Here is an 18432-nt window from a genome sequence, read left to right as displayed (position 1 = left end):
CTAAGGCACTTCTAACTTGAAACAGCAAACTCCTTTGTTTTTGTTGAAAGTCACTGGGTCTACTTAAAGGAGTTTCTTCAAATATCTTGTAAATTTACCTTTTGTCCTTGAAGCTCATTGCTTCAGATTACAATGGATACAGCAAGGTCAGGGGTAGGGTAGGCGTCACCCAAACTTCGGTTATTACCATACCTATGTAGCCGAGGGTAAGGGGACGCAGCTTGCCAGAAACACAGTACATACAGGGCTTGTGTTCACCGGGTGAGTCACTTCTGTGTGCCTCTTGTCATAGGTATCGTGTCCTGGTTAAAAGCCACATTACATCACCAAGCCAGAAAATTCTAGTCAGAACTTAATCTTATTTTTAGGACATCCTTAAAAGATTAAATCCTGCTTTTGAAACTGACCAAAGTAAAGAATCTGCCTTCAAACAGAGTTTTAAGTGGCAATGTGAAATAAGATGATGTTAAACAATTTATGTATTCAGTTTACTGAACAGGTTTAATTTTGAGCTGTCTGTACGAGCCACGGAGTCCTGAATGGTGCAAACTGTTACTGCACTTGGCTGCTAACTGAAAGGTTGCAGATTCAAGTCCACCCAGAGATGCCTTGAAAGAAAGGCCTGGTAATCTACTTGTGAAAAATCAGCCATTGAAAACCCTCTAGAGCACAGTTCTACCCTGATACTCATGGTGTTGCCATGATTTGAAGTTGACAGCAGCTGGATGGATGCAAGCAAGACACAGACTGGAATGTTTGCTAGAGATATGTTGTAGAATACAGATTTCAGGTTGTTATTTACTCATAAGTATACCCATAGAAAACTACCTTCAGAACTCCTGCGCAAAATTTTCCAGAGTTTTCTCATTATAGTAGATACATTTCTCTCTGTAATCCTACCAGTACCATATCCCATTTAAGTAGTTTGAAGAGATTATGGTTAAATTTTACTACTTTGAAGTGAGTCAGCTAGCTGCCGCTTTTTTAATTAAAAAAAAAATATTTCAGGCATAGAAAGATATAGAACAGTATAATGAGTACCACACACCTACTTTCCAGCTTAAGAAATAAAACATCACAGATATTGTTGAAGCCTCCTGGGCCCCCTTCCCTCACCCTAGTCTCTACCCTTTCAAGCTTGACCATTCTGCATTTGGTGTTTATCATTCCCCTGCATTAACAAAAAAAAGTTCCCTATATGTGTATATGTCCATAGAAAAGAGATAATAATGTTTTATATGCTTTTTTTAGAAGGGGGTAATCTTTATTGATACATGTCGTCAGAGTTAACTTATTTTAAATGCTATATAATATTTGATTTAATGGCATATGAAAATAATAGTCATGTGCTACATAAGGTCCATTCTGGCAACGTCTGACTGCATGTACATCTGAGTTCCCATAAGGTCCTGTATTATGTAGAGTTCAGACAGAAATCCCGATTGGAGAACAGGACATAGATTTAGGCATGTCCTGCTCAACAATCACAACGATCCTCAAAAACAAAGAAAAAATTTTCCAACCTGGTGAAGGATTGGCTCCACTGAAAGCTACAAGGCTAAATTCGAGGGGGACCTGTATCAGATGTGCAGAAATTGCTAATGACGTGGATTGAGGACCAAACACTGAAAAATCCCTCTCAGCATGTTGACAGTCACTGCTAAGGGATGAAACTTGTTCGGGATGCTGAAAGAAAGAAGAGAGCCAGACTGCGGCAGGTTTAGTGCTAACTCTGGGTGGTTCAAGCTCTTCAAACAACATTTTTTGCTTCATAATGTAAATGTGAGTGGTGAGTCTGATCCTGATGCGAAGGCAGCAGCAGAACGTGTTGAAACCTTAGATACACTAATTATATTAAAAAATAAACCAAACCCGTTGCTGTCGAGTCAATTCCGACTCATAGCAACCCTATAGGACAGTGTAGAACTAACTGCCCCATAGAGTTTGCAGGGAGCGCCTGGTGGATTCGAACCACCGACCTTTTGGTTAGCAGCTGGAGTACTTAACCACTGTGCTACCAGGGTTTACAAACTAATTATAGCAGGAGGTTATTTGCCCCAGCAAATATTTAATATGGGCGAAACCTCCCTATTCTGGAAGCGAATGCCTCAAAGGACCTTCACCCATAATAACATCGTGTTCGCACAACATGTCCTATTTCACAGAATGTATTGTGGACATTATCGACTCGACGGCACTGGGTTTTTTTTTTTTTTATTGTGGACATTAAGCGACACGGGACTGTATATGTTCTTTGTAGATAATTTTGAGGGTATGGAAAGGTATGAAGATGATAAAAATTTGTAACCCCACTATCCAGAGGTAACCACAGTTCATTTTTTTCCTTCCTTCCTTTCTGCTTATATATGTACACATACCGTATTTTTACAGAAATAACGCACCTTCATAAATAACCTTCTACATTTGTTTGCCAGCCGAGCCCTCCCCAGTGAGGTATTTTCATAAGCATACTATGCTAATTATTTTTCACAGCAACATATACAAACTGCTTCTGGGAAGAGTTAGGTAATATTATTTAACTGTTTTTAAACTTGTATGAGAGGCTTTTCTCGTAAAAAGGTTCACCACAGAGGTGATGCTTATTCTTTAAACATTAAATACTACCATTTTTGATGAAAAAGAAAAAGAAGCAGCAGCCTAAAATGTGTATTTCTGTGCCATTTAAACCAAAATATTTTGTATTGCTTGTAATTTTATTTTGTCTTGGCAACTCAGTGTCACTGTGGAAAGCACTAATTCCTGAATTGTATTGGAGCTTCTTTTCGCTTAGGTGCCTTTGGATCTTGTGCATTTTTTAGTTAGACCTTCATTAGCATACGCTGCCACTCAGGGAGGGGGCAGGAAGAGCACGAGATCCAACTTGGGACATGAGCCACCATAGCCTACCTCTGGCAAACATGAGCTCTACCAAACCATGGTTTAAATTGAAGAAGTTAAAGCCTAAGGCAGTGTTGGGAAAGCTGTCTACCAGCAACATCGGCCCTTCACTGGAGGAAGCTGACGGCTCACACCTTGATTTCCTCCATCTTTCCCCATCACCACTTATTTTATACGTGCAGATGTTTTCAGCATTACAGGCTGTGGTGATTTAGATTGGAGGTGCTCCTGAGTATGCCTGAAAATCCCTGTCCCCCACCTTTACCATGGTTTCTCATGGGAAAATTGTTTTTGCTTTTGTGTGTGGTAAAAATATACATATGACAAACAACTTGCCAATTCAGCAGTTTTTGCATGTACAGTTCAGTGATGTTGACTGCGTTCATCGTGTCGTGCACCATTACCACTCTCCTATTCCAGATTATTCCACCGCCATTAACAAAACTGAGTGCCGGCTAAGCAATGACTCCTCCTTTTCCCCACCCTCCCACACGTGGTAACCACCAATAAGCTCTAGTCTCTGTACATTTGCCTATTTCATGTAAATGGGACGATAGAATATTTGTCCTTTGTGTCTGGCATTTTTCACTCAGCATGTTTTCAAGGCTCATCCATGTCGTAGCATGTATCTGGACCTCACTTCTCTCTATGGCTGAGTTATATTCCATTGTATATTATACATTGTATATATCACCTTTTGTTTATTAACCTATTGATGGACATTTAGGCTGTTCCCACTGTTTTTTTGACACATGTATCCTTTAGTTCGCTCATGCTTTTTAAAAAACGCATTACTAGAGTAAGAGGAACGCTTGCTCTGTGATAGGATGATGTCTTACAAGCAATTGAGGTCTGTAGGACTCGTCCCTACATAACACCAGCTGCTTGTACTTTGCTTGTTCGTTAGTGTCCACTTTCTCATTTGTCTTTTTTCTCTCTTATTGCTGACTGTCTTCACCTGGCTTTTCGGCTTCTCTTGCTCTGGCCTGAGAAATCAGAGACAAACTTGTTAGAATTGTGTACAGTGTAAAAGGCAAAGTGACACAGAACTAAAGGCCTTGCCAGGGTTTCTTGGCTATGTTATCGACAGTTAGATTGCAGCATTGAGTAAGGTGTTGTTGCTTTATTAGTTTCCCTGTGTATAACCTGCAGGAATGGGAATACGGCAGCAGCGATACATCAATAAAACCTGCTTTCCTTTGCATTTTGTTAACAATGGGCAAAGTGTATAAAATGGTTTAAGACAATGATAGCAGAGGAGTCCCCCCCTCCCCCCCCGCCGCATTTCTCTAGGAAGGCCTTTCAGCTTCTGCTGTTATAGTTGTTAAAGGGGACCAGGCCTTTGGTTACTGCTACTACTCGGCCACTCACCCAAAGGTTGTCAGTTTGGACCCACCAGCGGCCCTGAGGGAGAAAGTCGTGCTTTTATAAAGATTACAGCCTTAGAAGCCCTGTGGGGCAGTTCTGCTCTGTCCTATAGAGTTGCTGTGAGTCGGAATTGACTCAATGGCAATGAGTTTGGTTTTGGTTAGTTTTATACTGTTAGTGTAATTCTTCCATATGTATATTTGTACATTTCTCCCAACTAGAGCAGAGTTATATATCAACAGTTTATGCTGTCTCAGTAGACGAAGGATAAGGACTGTATCCGTATCACCTGAGACAGCCTCCTAACACATACCACCAGGCTGCAGGCAAGGTCCAGATCTCCTGGAGTAGACTGTCTAGGGATTTTCTGCTACCTTACTTTTTGTGCATTAGTTTGAGTCAGGGTGAGGGCAAGGCCCACTTGCCCAGTTCCCTCAGGTGGTTGCCTAGGCTTCCAGTGAAGACATTTAGTGATGGGAGAACTCACAGCTTCCTGACAACCCACTCGTCTTCACACCCACCCTGTTAGAAAAATTATGTTCACCAGAATTCTGGCCTACACTGTTTACCTATTTTTTCTTTTTAAGGCCACACACTGTATCTAATTCCTTTTCCTCATAGTAGCCCTTTAGTATTTGATGAGAGAGATCATTTTCTTTAAGTCCTTTCTTCTCTAGGTTTAAATATCTCTACTTTTCCCAACTATTCTTTCTAATACAGAGCGTTTTCACAGTCCCAGTGAAATATATTGCAGCTGTCCCTGTCATTAAAAAGCAAAATGCCCAGTGCTAAACATAGGTGTGGTTAGGCTGGTGCAGAAAGCAGCCCTGATTGTCTGCATTTTGTACGTGTTGCCTGTTACGACACATCTCCGTACTAAGTTTAGTGTGAACCAGTACCCCTAAATGTCTTTTTCTATGATGGTGACACGAGTCCCCATCACCCATATTTTTCCACAGTAGTTTTTTAAGGTCAGAGTTCACAATGATATGTTTTAAAATTTAGATTTTAGTCATTATTCCAGACCATTGGAGTCTTTTTGGAATTTGATTTTACCCTCTAAGGGGAGAATTCACTGCTGCTAGCATCCCTGCAGTATCTGCCTGCATGACCAAAGCACCTTCTCTGTCCCTTTTCAGTTTCAGAACTGCTTCTCTGCTGCTGTTTTTCTTTCGTTTATTTTTTTTCAGTGGCTGATTCCAGCCTGTGTTACTTTGATGGATTTGCAAGGCTAAACATGAACCTCGGGCTGTAGAAAAATGTAGAGCTTTGCACAGCCGCCCGTGAGTTGTGGGGTGTGCTTGAATCATGTTGAATATCGAGACCGTTATGTTTCTTTTCCTTTCCCTTGTCTTTTTTTTTTTTTAACATTTAATTATACATTGATTAATTTTGATTACGCAGTTTTCTCTTTGTATTTTGGAGCCACTTAATCTGTGTTTTCAGGTTTCTCTAAACTTTTCCGTATGTATTTGAAAAGCTCGCAGGCCCCAGGTACTGTGTCCGTGATGCCTAATAGATAAAGCGACCTTAGGGTGCTCAGTATGTCAGAGGCCAGTAGCAGGAGGCTGATTCTTGGACCCCAGTTTCCCACTGCTCAATGGAAGACTTGTATTGATCAGGGGGTCTCCAAAGTGCTCTGTGGAATCCTAGGGAGCCTTAGAGGACACTGCTGGAGGTGAGGGGGGTGAATGGCTGTAGCTCTCTACATTCCTCAGCCACTCCAATAAGAGCACTTTCACTTTTATATTTTGAAGTTCTGCATAGGATTCTGTTTGAAGAAAGGACTACTTAAAAAATAATTTTTTTGAAAACGCTTCCCAGAGGATTTTGGGTAGCTTTGACAGCCTGTAGATTTGTACCTGATTCCATGAGTTTGGAGGCCTCAAAGTCTTTCATTCAGTGAAGGGGAGAGGAGCTTATTATAATATTTATTTTTTCTTTCCCAAAGCTGGAAATAACTCCCTTTCACCCATTAGAAAAATAATAAATAGCTGCTTTCAAGTGGACTCCAACTCGTGGTAACTTTATGTACAACAGAATGAAATGTTGCCCAGTCCTGGATTGTCCTCAAAATTGCCAGTACACCCAGATCCATCACAGGTATTGTGCCAGTCTGTCTCACTGAGGGTCTCCCTTGCCCTCATTGGCCCTCTACTTCACCGCACATGGTGTCCTCCTTTAGTGATTGATCCTTCCCGATGACATGTCTAAAGCAAGGGAGTCGGACAGTGTTCTGTTGTGATCTGTAAAGTTTTCATTGACTAATTTTTTTGAAGTAGATCACCAGACCTTTCTTTCTAGTCTGTCTTAGTCTGGAAGCTATGCTGGAACCTGTCTACCATGGATGACTCTGCTATTATTTGAAATACTGGTGGCATAGCTTCCAGTACCATAGCAACACTGCAAGCTACCATAGTATGTCAAACTGACAGACAGGTGGCGTCATTGATTGAATTGTATCCCCCAGAAATAATGTGTATCGATTAGGCTAGGCCATGATTCCCAGTATTGTGGGATTGTCCACCATTTTATCAGCTGATGTGATTTTCCCATGTGTTGTAAATCTGCCTCTACGATGTTGATGAGATGGATTAGTGGCAGTTATGTTAATGAGGGAGGACTCAATCTACAAGATTGGATTGTGTCTTGAGTCAATCTCTTTTGAGATACAGAAGAGAGAAGAAGCAGAGAGACAGTGGGACCTCATACCACCAAGAAAGAAGCACCAGGAGCATAGTGTGTCCTTTGGACCCTGTACTGAGAAGTTCCTCAACTGGGGAAGATTGATGACAAGGACCCTCCTCCAGAGCTGACAGAGAGAGATAGCTTTCCCCTGGAGCTGATGCCCAGAATTTAGACTTCTAGCCTCTTAAACTCAGAGAGAATAAATTTCTCTTTGTTAAAGCCACCAACCTATGGTATTTCTGTTATAGCAGCACTAGATAACTAAGACAAGTGGTTAAAAAAAAAAATATATATATATATATATATATGTTTTTTAAAGGGACAGATAAATCTATAAAACAGAAAGTAAAGTCTCCATAATCCATAATTCCATCCTGCATAGAGGAAAACCATGCTTACTAGGTCTTTCTAAATTATTTTGTTTGCCCATAACCATATCCATACTTTTTTTTTTTTTTAATGAGACCACACTCATTCTAGCAGATTTTATAACCTGTTTTTTTTCCATTTCCAACAGCATATTTTGGACATTTTTTGTGTCAGTATACAGTGTACTTCATCCTTTGATTCTTCTGTACTATTGATACGAAACTATATTAAGTCAGAGTTAGTATCTCTTGCTGCAGGATACATGGAGTCTGCTCTAAAGTATAACCCTAATTTTATTGTGTGTTGCTACTCACTAACACTAATTTTTTTAAACAGTTCACCGTTTTGGGGCTTGCGGTATTTGTTGCTTTTTCAGTTGCTTCCCCTTTCTCTGGTTTGAGTACGGATCAAAACTTGAGTGTTACCCCAATGGAGCTATGGACGCAGATAGCCCTTTTCTTTCAGGCAATGGCTCTAATTTAATGTCCTCTTTAATAGTTACAAGTCTGCTCATAAGAACAAAATCTTGGCAGCCAGAATTATACTTGACACTATTATTCTAGCATATTACTGCTGCCGAGAAAGGCAGTTGTCTTGTTTTGGCCCAAGTGAGCTTAGATGTGAGAGACTAGGAAGGTGGTCGACGAGCAGCCTTCGGTGGTTTGACGGCCAGCTGCAGGCGGCTACCGTGGCCGGGGCCGGCGCTGCTGATGAATGAACGTGGGGAATTACACTCGATGCTCTTTTTTAGAAATTTATCAAAGATCACATTGAGAAACTGGTAGTGAGAAAAGCATTTTTCTTTTTATGGGATGATTATTCTCTTCTCTTCTCTATACAGTGCTCTACGTCATTCCATCCCATTGCCATCGACTTGATTCCGACTCGTTTTTTCGATAAACGGACGTAACATTTGGTAGTCATGGAAAGATTTTGGTGACTTTTTCGAACAGGTAATATGGTATAAATGTTATGCAGGCAGTTTCGGTTTCCTTAGAAACTTAGAATAGCATTTCTTTCCTCCCCCCACTAAGTTTAGGAATATCTTTTACAGGTTAAATAAATTTTAAAATGGAAATGTAATTCCTAGTTTTCAGTAAAGTCATTTTAGTTTTATGTTAAACTATTTTCTAAAATGTATTCACTTGTCTTGAAACATGTGCTTTTCATTTTTGTTCTAACTTTCTTTCCTTATCTGAGATTCTAATGTGATTTTTCCTTTTTACTACCTTGTAGCTTTGATCATATGCTATCCTAAATTTAATTTTGTAAGTAATTCAAGATAGTTTACATTAATAGTTACTAACAAAGCAAATATATGAGGATTTTCACTTTTGAATGGGTACAGTTCAAATCTAGATGTTTGACACTCTTTGGAGTGTTTATGGATAGGAACTAGCATTATCTCACATCATTTAGAAGTTGGGTTTCGCATGTTTGTTTTACGTTATACAATATCTGGGTACTATTCATCTTTGTCGTAAAAATGTATTTCATGTATTTTTGTCTAAGTAATTTAGGAAGTTCTAATTTATCATTCATTAAAAAATGGATTTTAGTGGTTATGTGAGCCTTCTAGACTGAGCCCTGGTGGCGCAGTGGTTAAGAGTTTGGCTGCTAACCAAAAAGTTGACAGTTTGGATCTACCAGCTGTTCCTTGCAAACCCTATGGGGCAGTTTTGCTCTGGCCTGTAGGGTCCCTATTAGTCAGAATCCACTCGAAGGCAATGGGTTTGATTTTTTTGTTGTGTACAGCTCTAAATGGCAGGGGGATAAAGCACTGAATAAAACAGGAAAAATCTTTACCCTCATGAGCTGACGTTCTAGTGGGGTGAGAGAGATGATAAACATTCAGGTGGTGATGAGTGCCATGAGGAAAAATGGTATCACTTGAGATGGTCTCCATACCATTCAGAAAGAGTAAGCCCAACAGGTATGACTTTAATAAAGGGAGATATTAGAATGCTTCAAAAATACTGAGGCTACAAATGGAAACCTGGGCTAGGTGTATAATGGACTTGTTGATGAATATTGATTGATGTGTAGTGTGAATGGTTCCCATATTTGTTGTTTGCTTCATTTCACACTACTTCCAATTTTACAATTGTGTTAGTCATTCTAGTGTGGTTCTGTTTATTGTTGCTCACAACTACATCTGCACTCGTATAGTGTTTTACGGTTAAAAAAATTTCACTTTTTTTAATTGTGATTTAGGTAAAAGTTTACAGAGCAAGTTAGTTTCTCATTAAACAGTTAATGTTTTGTGACATTGGTTGCCAACTTCACATGTCTCAGCATTCTCCTACCCCAGGTTCCCTGTTTCCATTCGTACAGTTTTCCTGTCCGTTCATGCCTTCTTGTCTTTGCCTTTGGGCTGGTATGCCCATTGGTCTTATATACATTTTTGAACTGTGAAGCACATCCCTGTGTGTTATTGTTGACCCTATAGACCTGTCTAATCTTTGGGTGAAGGGTGAACCTCAGGAGCGACTTCAGTACTGAGTTAAAAGGGTGTCGGGGGCTACAGTCTCCGGGTTTCTCCATTTTCTGTCAGACCAGCAAGCCTAGTCTTTTTTTTTTTTTTTGGTGAATTTTAATTTTGTTCTACATTTTTCTCTTGCTCTGTCCAGGACCCTCTGTTGTGATCCTAGCCAGAACAGCCAGTGGTGATAACTGGTCACCATCTAGTTACGATGGACTCAGTCTGGTGGAGGCTGTGGTAGCTGTGTTCCATTAGTCGTTTGGACTAACCTTTCCCTTGTGTCTTTGGTCTTCTTCAGTCTCTTTTGGTGCAGCCAGGATGGAACCAATAGATGTATCTTAGATGGCCACTCACAGGTTTTAAGACCCTAGTTCCTACTCACCACAGTCGGATGTTGAACATTTTCTTTATAGACTATGTTATGCCATTTGAGCTAGATGTCCCCCAAGACCATGGTCCCCAGCCGTTATCCCAGTAGCTCGGTTCCTCAGGGTATTTGAATGTGTCTGTGAAGCTTCTGTTTTGCCCTGAATGTTTCACATTTTAATTTTTTAAAGTTTATTGTGGTAAAATATATATAGCAAATAATTTGCCATTTTAACGATTTTGAAGTGTACAATGCAATGATATTAATTACAGTTAATATGTTGTACAGCTATCACCACTGTCCGTTCCCAAAAGTTTTCCAACTCCCTAAACAGAAACTCTGAACCATTTAAGCAATAACTATACATTTCTCCCTACCCCTAACCCCTGATAACCACTATGCATTTGCTTATCCTAGATATTTCATATAAATGGGATTATACAATATTTATCCTTTTGTATCTAACTTATTTCACTCAGCATGTTTTCAAGATTCATTCATTTCATAGCATGTATCAGATCTTCATTTTTCTTTATGGCTGAGTAATACTTGATTGTATGTGTATACTACGTTTTGTGTGTCCATTCATCTAGTGATGGACACTTGGGTTGTTTCCACCTATTGGCTATTGTGAAAAATGCTGCAGTAAACATTGGTGTACAAATACCTGTTTGTGTTCCTGCGTTCAAGTCTTTTGGCTGTATATCTAGGAATGAAATTGCTGGGTCATGTTGTACCCAATTCATTTTTATAAGTGGTTACAGTATCATAGTTAAGGTTGAATCATATGAAATTGCTGATGTTTGACTGCGTCGGACCTACAAAAACCAAATTCATATCGCTCAGTCTAATATTGTGTTATACCTACTTTTAAAAACAAAATTTGAAAATAAAAATATTTTGTTAACTATAAAGCACAATGCATATGGCCAAGATTTAATTTCTGTTTCTCCCACTTGGCTTCCTGTTTGTCCTAGAGCAATTACTTTGAACTTCGTTGTGCCTTATTTCATCATTTGTCAGTGAGGATAGTAATAGTAACAATACTTAAAGGGTTGTGGAGTTAAATGAAATTATGTATGTAAAAGCTATGCTTAGAAAAGTGCCTAGCACATAGTAAAGGATGTGTAAACATCCACTATGCTACTACTACTGCCCTGTGAGGCAGCTATGTTGTTTTTGCTGTTGTTGTTAGGTGCCGTTGAGTTGGTTCCGACTCGTAGCAACCCTATACGCAACAGAAAGAAACACTGCCCGGTCCTGCGCTATCCTTACAATCGTTGTTATGCTTGAGCTCATTGTTGCAGCCACTGTGTCAGTCCACCTCATTGAGGGTCTTCCTCTTTTCCGCTGACCCTGTACTCTGCCAAGCATGATGTCCTTCTCCAGGGACTGATCCCTCCTGATAACATGTCCAAAGCATGTAAGATGCAGTTTCGCCATCCTTGCCCCTGAGGAGCATTCTGGCCGCCCTTCTTCCAAGACAGATTGTTCGTTCTTTTGGCAGTCCATGGTATATTCAATATTCTTCGCCAACACCACAATTCAAAGGCATCAACTCTTCTTCGGTCTTCCTTATTCATTGTCCAGCTTTCACATGCATATGATGTGTTTGAAAATACCATGGCTTGGGTCAGGCGCACCTTAGTCTTCAGGGTGACATCTTTGCTCTTCAACACTTTGAAGAGGTCCTTTGCAGCAGATTTGCCCAATGCAATGCGTCTTTTGATTTCTTGACTGCTGCCTCCATGGCTGTTGATTGTGTATCCAAGTAAAATGAAATCCTTCACAACTTCAATCTTTTCTCCGTTTATCATGATGTTGCTCATTGGTCCAGTTGTGAGGATTTTTGTTTTCTTTATGTTGAGGTGTAATCCATACTGAAGGCTGTGGTCTTTGATCTTCATGAGTAAGTGCTTTAAGTCCTCATCGCTTTCAGCAAGCAAGGTTCTGTCACCTGATGCAGGTTATTAATGAGTCTTCCTCCAATCCTGCTGCCCCGGTCTTCTTCATACAGTCCAGCTTCTCAGATTATTTGTTCAGTATACAGATTGAATAGGTATGGTGAAAGAATACAACCCTGACGTACACCTTTCCTGACTTGAAACCAATCAGGAGCCCCTTGTTCTGTCCGAACAACTGCCTCTTGATCTATGTAACGGTTCCTCATGAGCACAATTAACTGTTCTGGAATTCTCATTCTTCACAGTGTTATCCATAGTTTGTTATGATCCACACAGTCAAATGCCTTTGCATAGTCCATAAAACACAGGTAAACATCCTTCTGGTGTTCTCTGCTTTCAGCCAGGATCCATCTGACATCAGCAATGATATCCCTGGTTCCATGCCCTCTTCTGAAACTGGCCTGAATTTCTGGCAGTTCCCTGTCGATATACTGCTGCAGCCGTTTTTGAATGATATTCAGAATTTTGCTTGTGTGTGATATTAATGATATTGTTCTATAATTTCCACATTCGGTTGGATCACCTTTCTTGGGAATAAGGATAAATAAGGATCTCTTCCAGTCAGTTGGCCAGGAAACTGTCTTCCATATTTCTTGGCATAGATGAGTGAGCACCTCCAGTGCTGCATCTGTTTGTTGAAACATCTCAGTTGATATTCCATCAATTTCTGGAGCCTCGTTTTTCACCAGTGCCTTCAGAGCAGCTTGGACTTCTTCCTTCAGTACCATCGGTTCCTGATCATATGCTACCTCTTGAAGTGGTCGAATATCGACTAATTCTTTTTGCTGGTGTGGCACGACTCAAACTGAGAAGAAACAGCTGCAAATAGCAATTAATAATCGGAACCTGGAACGTATGATGTATGAATCTAGGAAAATTGGAAATCGTCAAAAATGAAATGGAATGCATAAACATTGATATCCTAGGCATTAGTAAGCTGAAATGGACTGGTATTGGCCATTTTGAATTGGACAGTCATATAGTCTACTATGCTGGGAATGACAACTCGAAGAGGAATGCTGTTGCATTCATCATCAAAAAGAGCGTTTCAAGATCTATCCAGAAGTACAACGCTGTCAGTGATAGGATCATATCCATATGCGTACAAGGAAGACCAGTTAATACAACTATTATTCAATTTTACGCACCAACCACTAGGTCCAAAGATGAAGAAATAGAAGATTTTTATCAGCTGCTGCAGTCTGAAATTGATCGAACGTGCAATCAAGATGCATTGATAATTACTGGCGATTGGAATGCGAAAGTTAGAAACAAAGAAGAAGGATCAGTAGTTGGAAAATATCGCCTTGGTGATAGAAACAATGCCAGAGATCGAATGATAGAACTTTGCAAGACTAATGACTTCTTCATCGCAAATACCTTCTTTCACCAACATAAACGGTGACTATACACATGGACCTTGCCAGATGGAACACACACAGAAATCAAATTGACTACACCTGTGGAAAGAGACGATGGAAAAGCTCAATATCATCAGTCAGAACAAGGCCAGGGGCCGACTGTGGAACAGAGCATCACTTGCTCATATGCAAGTTCAAGCTGAAACTGAAGTCAGAGCAAGTCCACGAGAGCCAAAATACGACCTTGAGTATATCCCACCTGAATTGAGAGACCATCTCAAGAGTAGATTTGATGCATTGAACACTAGTGACCAAAGACCAGACAAGTTGTGCAATGACATCAAGGACATCATCCATGAAGAATGCAAGAGGTCACTGAAAAGATAGGAAAGAAAGAAAAGACCAAGATGGGTGTCAGAGGAGACTCTGAAACTTGCTCTTGAGCGTCGAGCAGCTCAAACAAAAGGAAGAATTGATGAAGTAAAAGAACTGAAAAGAAGATTTCAAAGGGCCTCTCGAGAAGACAAAGTATTATAATGACATGTGCAAAGAGCTAGAGATGGAAAACCAAAAGGGAAGAACACGCTCGGCATTTCCGAAGCTGAAAGAACTGAGGAAAATATTCAAGCCTGGAGTTGCACTAGTGAAGGATTCCATGGGGAAAATATTAAACGACGCAGGATGCACCAAAAGAAGATGGAAGGAATGCACAGAGTCATTATACCAAAAAGAATTAGTTGCTATTCACCCATTTTAAGAGGTGAGGCAGCTATCGTCAATTTTGCAGATGATAAAGCAGAAACTTAAAGAGATTTTATGATTTTTTTTTTTCTCAAGGTTATACAACTAGAAATTCAAAACAGGCATTTCTGACCCCGGAGTTCTGGCTTATTTCTGCCTGTGCCACAGCTATATTTTTAAAAAAGAAGCATAAGGAAGTAAGGATGAAAGAGAGGAAGGGAGGGAGGGAAAGAAGGAAAGAAGGAAGGAAGGTAGGAAGGAAGAATATTTATATAGAATTTTCACAGCTCATTCTCGAATCTCTCCAAGATAGTTGCTTTAACTTTTGTGGTCACCTTGTTGTCAGAGACTTATCTTGACATCCATAAAGGAAAATGTGTGTCAGAAAATCTCTGAACTGAGATACGATAGGTAATTGTGACCTATAGTTGCATTGTTACTTAGAAAAGGTAGCAGTGGCACTTTTATAACTGATATATCAAGAAATTAACCTAAAAATTGCTGGCCTCAGCATTTCTAAGAGTGTAAGTGCAATTCTTAATTACGTTCATTAAAAAAATTTTTTTTATTGTATTTTAGGTGAAAGTTTATGGAGCAAATTAGTTTCCCGTTCAACAAATTGTACACAAAGTGTTCCGTGACATTTGTTGCAGTCCCCACACTATGTCAGCATTCTCCCCGTTTCCGCCCTGGATTCCCTGTTTCCTTTCGTTTGGTTTTTCTACCCCTTCCTGCCTTCTTATCTTTACTTTTAGGCAAATGTTGGCCTGTTGGTCTCCTATAATTGTTTGTTCTATGGAACACATTCTTTTCGTGTGTTATAGTTTATTTTATGGGCCTGTCTGTTGCTTGACTGGAAGGTGGTTTCCAGGAATGGCACCAGGTCCAAGTCAGAGGGCTGTTTTCAGGCCATAGTCTTGGGGATAATTGTGTTCTTTAGCTAGGAATGAGAAAGGAAATGTTCCCTAAATGCAGTTGGAAAAAAAAAAAAACAAAACAAACTTAAGCCAGTGTTATGGACTGAGTTGTATCCCTCCAAAATATGTGTCAACTTGGCTAGGCCATGATTTCCCAGTATTGTGTGATTGTCTACCATTTTATCGTCTAATATGATTTTCCTGTGTGTTGTAAGTCCTACCTTTATGATATTAATGAGGCAGGATTAGAGACAGTTATGTTAATGAGGCAGGACTCAAACTACAAGATCAGGATGTATCTTGAATCAGTCTCTTTTGAAATATAAAAGAGGAAAATGAGCAGAGAGGAGAGGGACCTCATTACCACCAAGAAAGAAGTCCCAGGAGCAGTGCGTTGTTTGGACCCGAGGTCCCTGCACTGAGAAACTCCTAGACCAGGGAGAGATTGACAAGAACCTTCCCCTAGAGCTGACAGAGAGAGAAAGCCTTTCCCTGGAGCTGGCACCCTGGATTTGGACTTCCAGCCTCCTAGACTATGAGAGAATAAATTTCCCTTTCTTAAAGCCATTCACTTGTGGTATTTCCATTATAGCAGCACTAGAAAACTAAGACAGAATTTGGTGCCAGGAGTGGGCTGCTGCTCTGACAGATACCTAAAATGGGGAAGTAGTTTTTTTTTTTTTTTCTTCTTGTCTTTTTTTTTTAATTGTGCTTTAAGTGAAAGTTTATAAATCAAGTCAGTCTCTCATACAAAAATTTATATACACCTTGCTATATATTCCTAATTGTTCTCTCCCTAATGAGACAGTCTGCTCCTTCCCTCCACTCTCCCTTTTCATGTCCATTCCAGCAGCTTCTAACCCCCTCTGCCCTCTCATCTCCTCTCCAGATAGGAGATGCCAACATAGTCTCAAGTGTCTACTTGATCCAAGAAGCTTATTCTTCACCAGCATCTTTTTCTATCTCATTGTCTAGTCCAATCCCTGTCTGAAGAGTTGGCTTTGGGAATGGTTCCTGTCCTGGTCTAACAGAAGGTCTGGGGACCATGACCACTGGGGGTCGTTCTAGTCTCAGTCAGACCATTAAGTCTAATCTTTTTATGAGAATTTGGGGTCTGCATCCCACCGCTCTCCTGCTCCCTCAGGGGTTCTCTGTTGTGTTCCCTGTCAGGGCAGTCATCAGTTGTAGCCAGGCACCATCTAGTTCTTCTGATCTCAGGATGATGTAGTCTCTGGTTTATGTGGCCCTTTCTGTACCTTGTGTCCTTGGTGTTCTTCACTCTCCTTTGGTCCAGGTGGGTTGAGACCAATTGATGAATCTTAGATGGCCGCTTGCTAGTGTTTTAAGACCCCAGACCCTGCTCTCCAAAGTGGGATGCAGAATGTTTTCTTAATAGATTTTATTATGCCAATTGACTTAGATGTCTCCTGAAACCATGGTCCCCAAACCCCCACCCCTGCTACACTGGCCTTCAAAGCATTCAGTTTAATCGGGAAACTGCTTGCTTTTGGTTTAGTCCAGTTGTGCTGACCTCCCCTGTATTGTGTGTTGTCTTTCCCTTCACCTAAAATAGTTCTTACCTACTATCTAATTAGTGACAGCCCCTCTCTCTCCTTCCTTCCCTCCCACATCTCATAACCATCAAAAAATATTTTCTTCTCTGTTTAAACGATTTCTCAGGTTCTTATAATAGTGGTCGCATACAATATTTGTCCTTTTGCAACTGACTAATTTCACTCAGCATAATGCCTTCCAGATTCCTTCATGTTATGAAATGTTTCACAGATTCATCGCTGTTCTTTTTCAATGTGTAGTATTCCATTGTGTGACTATACCATAATTTATTTATCCATTCATCTGTTGATGGGCACCTTGATGGCTTCCATCTTTTTACTATTGTGAACAGTGCTGCAGTGAACATGGGTGTGCATATATCTGTTCATGTAAAGGTCTAGGATATATTCCAAGGAGTGGGATTGTTGGATCGTATGGTAGTTCTGCATGCCAAATCGATTTCTAAAGTGGTTGTACCATTTTACATTCCCACCAGCAATGTATAAGTGTTCAGTCTCTCCACAGCCTCTCCAGCATTTATTATTTTGTGTTTTTTAGATTAATGCCAGCATTGTTGGGAGTGAGATGGGATCTCATTGTAGTTTTGATTTGCATTTCTCTAATGGCTAAAGATCGTGAGCGTTTCCTCATGTATCTGTTAGCTATCTGAATGTCTTCTTTAGTGAAGTGTCTGTTCATATCTTTTACCCATTTTTTAATTGGGTTATTTGTCTTTTTGCAGTTTAGTTTTTGCAGTATCATGTAGATTTTAGAGATCAGGCACTGATTGGAAATGTCATAGCTAAAAACTTTTTCCCAACCTGTAGGTAATCTTTTTACTCTTTTGGTGAGGTCTTTGATTGAGCATACGTGTTTCATTTTTAGGAGGTCCCAGTTATCTAGTTTTTCTTCTGCATTGTTAGTGATGTTTTGTATACTGTTTATGCCATGTGTTAGGGCTCCTAACGTCGTCCCTATTTTTTCTTCCATGATCTTTATTGTTTTAGATTTTATATTTAGGTCTTTGATACATAAAACGGGGAAGTAGTTTTGAAACTGTGTATGGCTAGAGGCTGAAAGAGTTTTAAACTGCCTAATAGTAAAAGCCTAGATTGCTTTGAAGAGACTGTTGGTGGACTTATGGACATCAAAGAAAATTCTGGTGAGGACTCAGAAGGAAGTGAGGAGAGCTGTTACACTGGAGACGGTGCAGACGGTGAGAAGCAGCAGCAGAAAGACCAGAGCAAGATAGCTCTGCAGCTGACCCACAGAGCGAGAGAGCCGAATGCTTTTGGCAGGAGGCTTCCTGGCAGAATGGGGTGCCTTCGAGCACTTATCGGTGGAGCTGGTGGAGCTAGGCCCACAAACCGAAAGAGCAAGAAAGCTGAGTGCCTTCCAGTCGGGATTTACTGGTGTAGTGGGGTGCCTCTGGGCACTTATTGGTGGAGCTAAAGAGCTTTGGAATACTTGCTCCAGCAGGGCACATGTGGGCAGTGAGGTCCAAAGGGCCAAGAGGCCAAGGATCCAGGAAACAGAAGCTGAAGAGACAAGGAATACAGGAAGTAGAGCAATTTCAGTCTCGAAGGGTAGAGCCATGATCTCTGGGGTCTCAAAAGGTGGAGTCACCACTCAGATGAACTAGAAGAATGGGACTGCCAAATTTGAAGGAGCAAAATTACTATTTCAGTGGGCATGGAAGCTCAGGGCCAAAGGGTCTCCACTC

General features: G+C 40.4%; 1 protein-coding gene across 2 annotated transcripts in view; it reads left to right on the top strand.

Annotated features, from left to right (window-relative positions):
• The window catches only part of NRF1 (nuclear respiratory factor 1), a 158517-nt gene that overhangs the window by 27444 nt on the left and 112641 nt on the right, over nt 1–18432 (top strand). Inside the window, exon 2 of one of the 2 annotated variants that reach the window (XM_049893066.1) lies at nt 8165–8276. The exons of the other annotated variant lie outside the window; for it this stretch is intronic. The gene's annotated coding sequence lies outside the window, so the exon portion shown is untranslated. The remainder of the gene's footprint in view (nt 1–8164; nt 8277–18432) is intronic. 2 annotated transcript variants of the gene reach the window in all.

This window comes from Elephas maximus, chromosome 8 (assembly GCF_024166365.1).
Source record: "Elephas maximus indicus isolate mEleMax1 chromosome 8, mEleMax1 primary haplotype, whole genome shotgun sequence".
Classification (NCBI taxonomy): domain Eukaryota; kingdom Metazoa; phylum Chordata; class Mammalia; order Proboscidea; family Elephantidae; genus Elephas; species Elephas maximus.
This window is presented reverse-complemented; position numbering and strand designations above follow the sequence as displayed.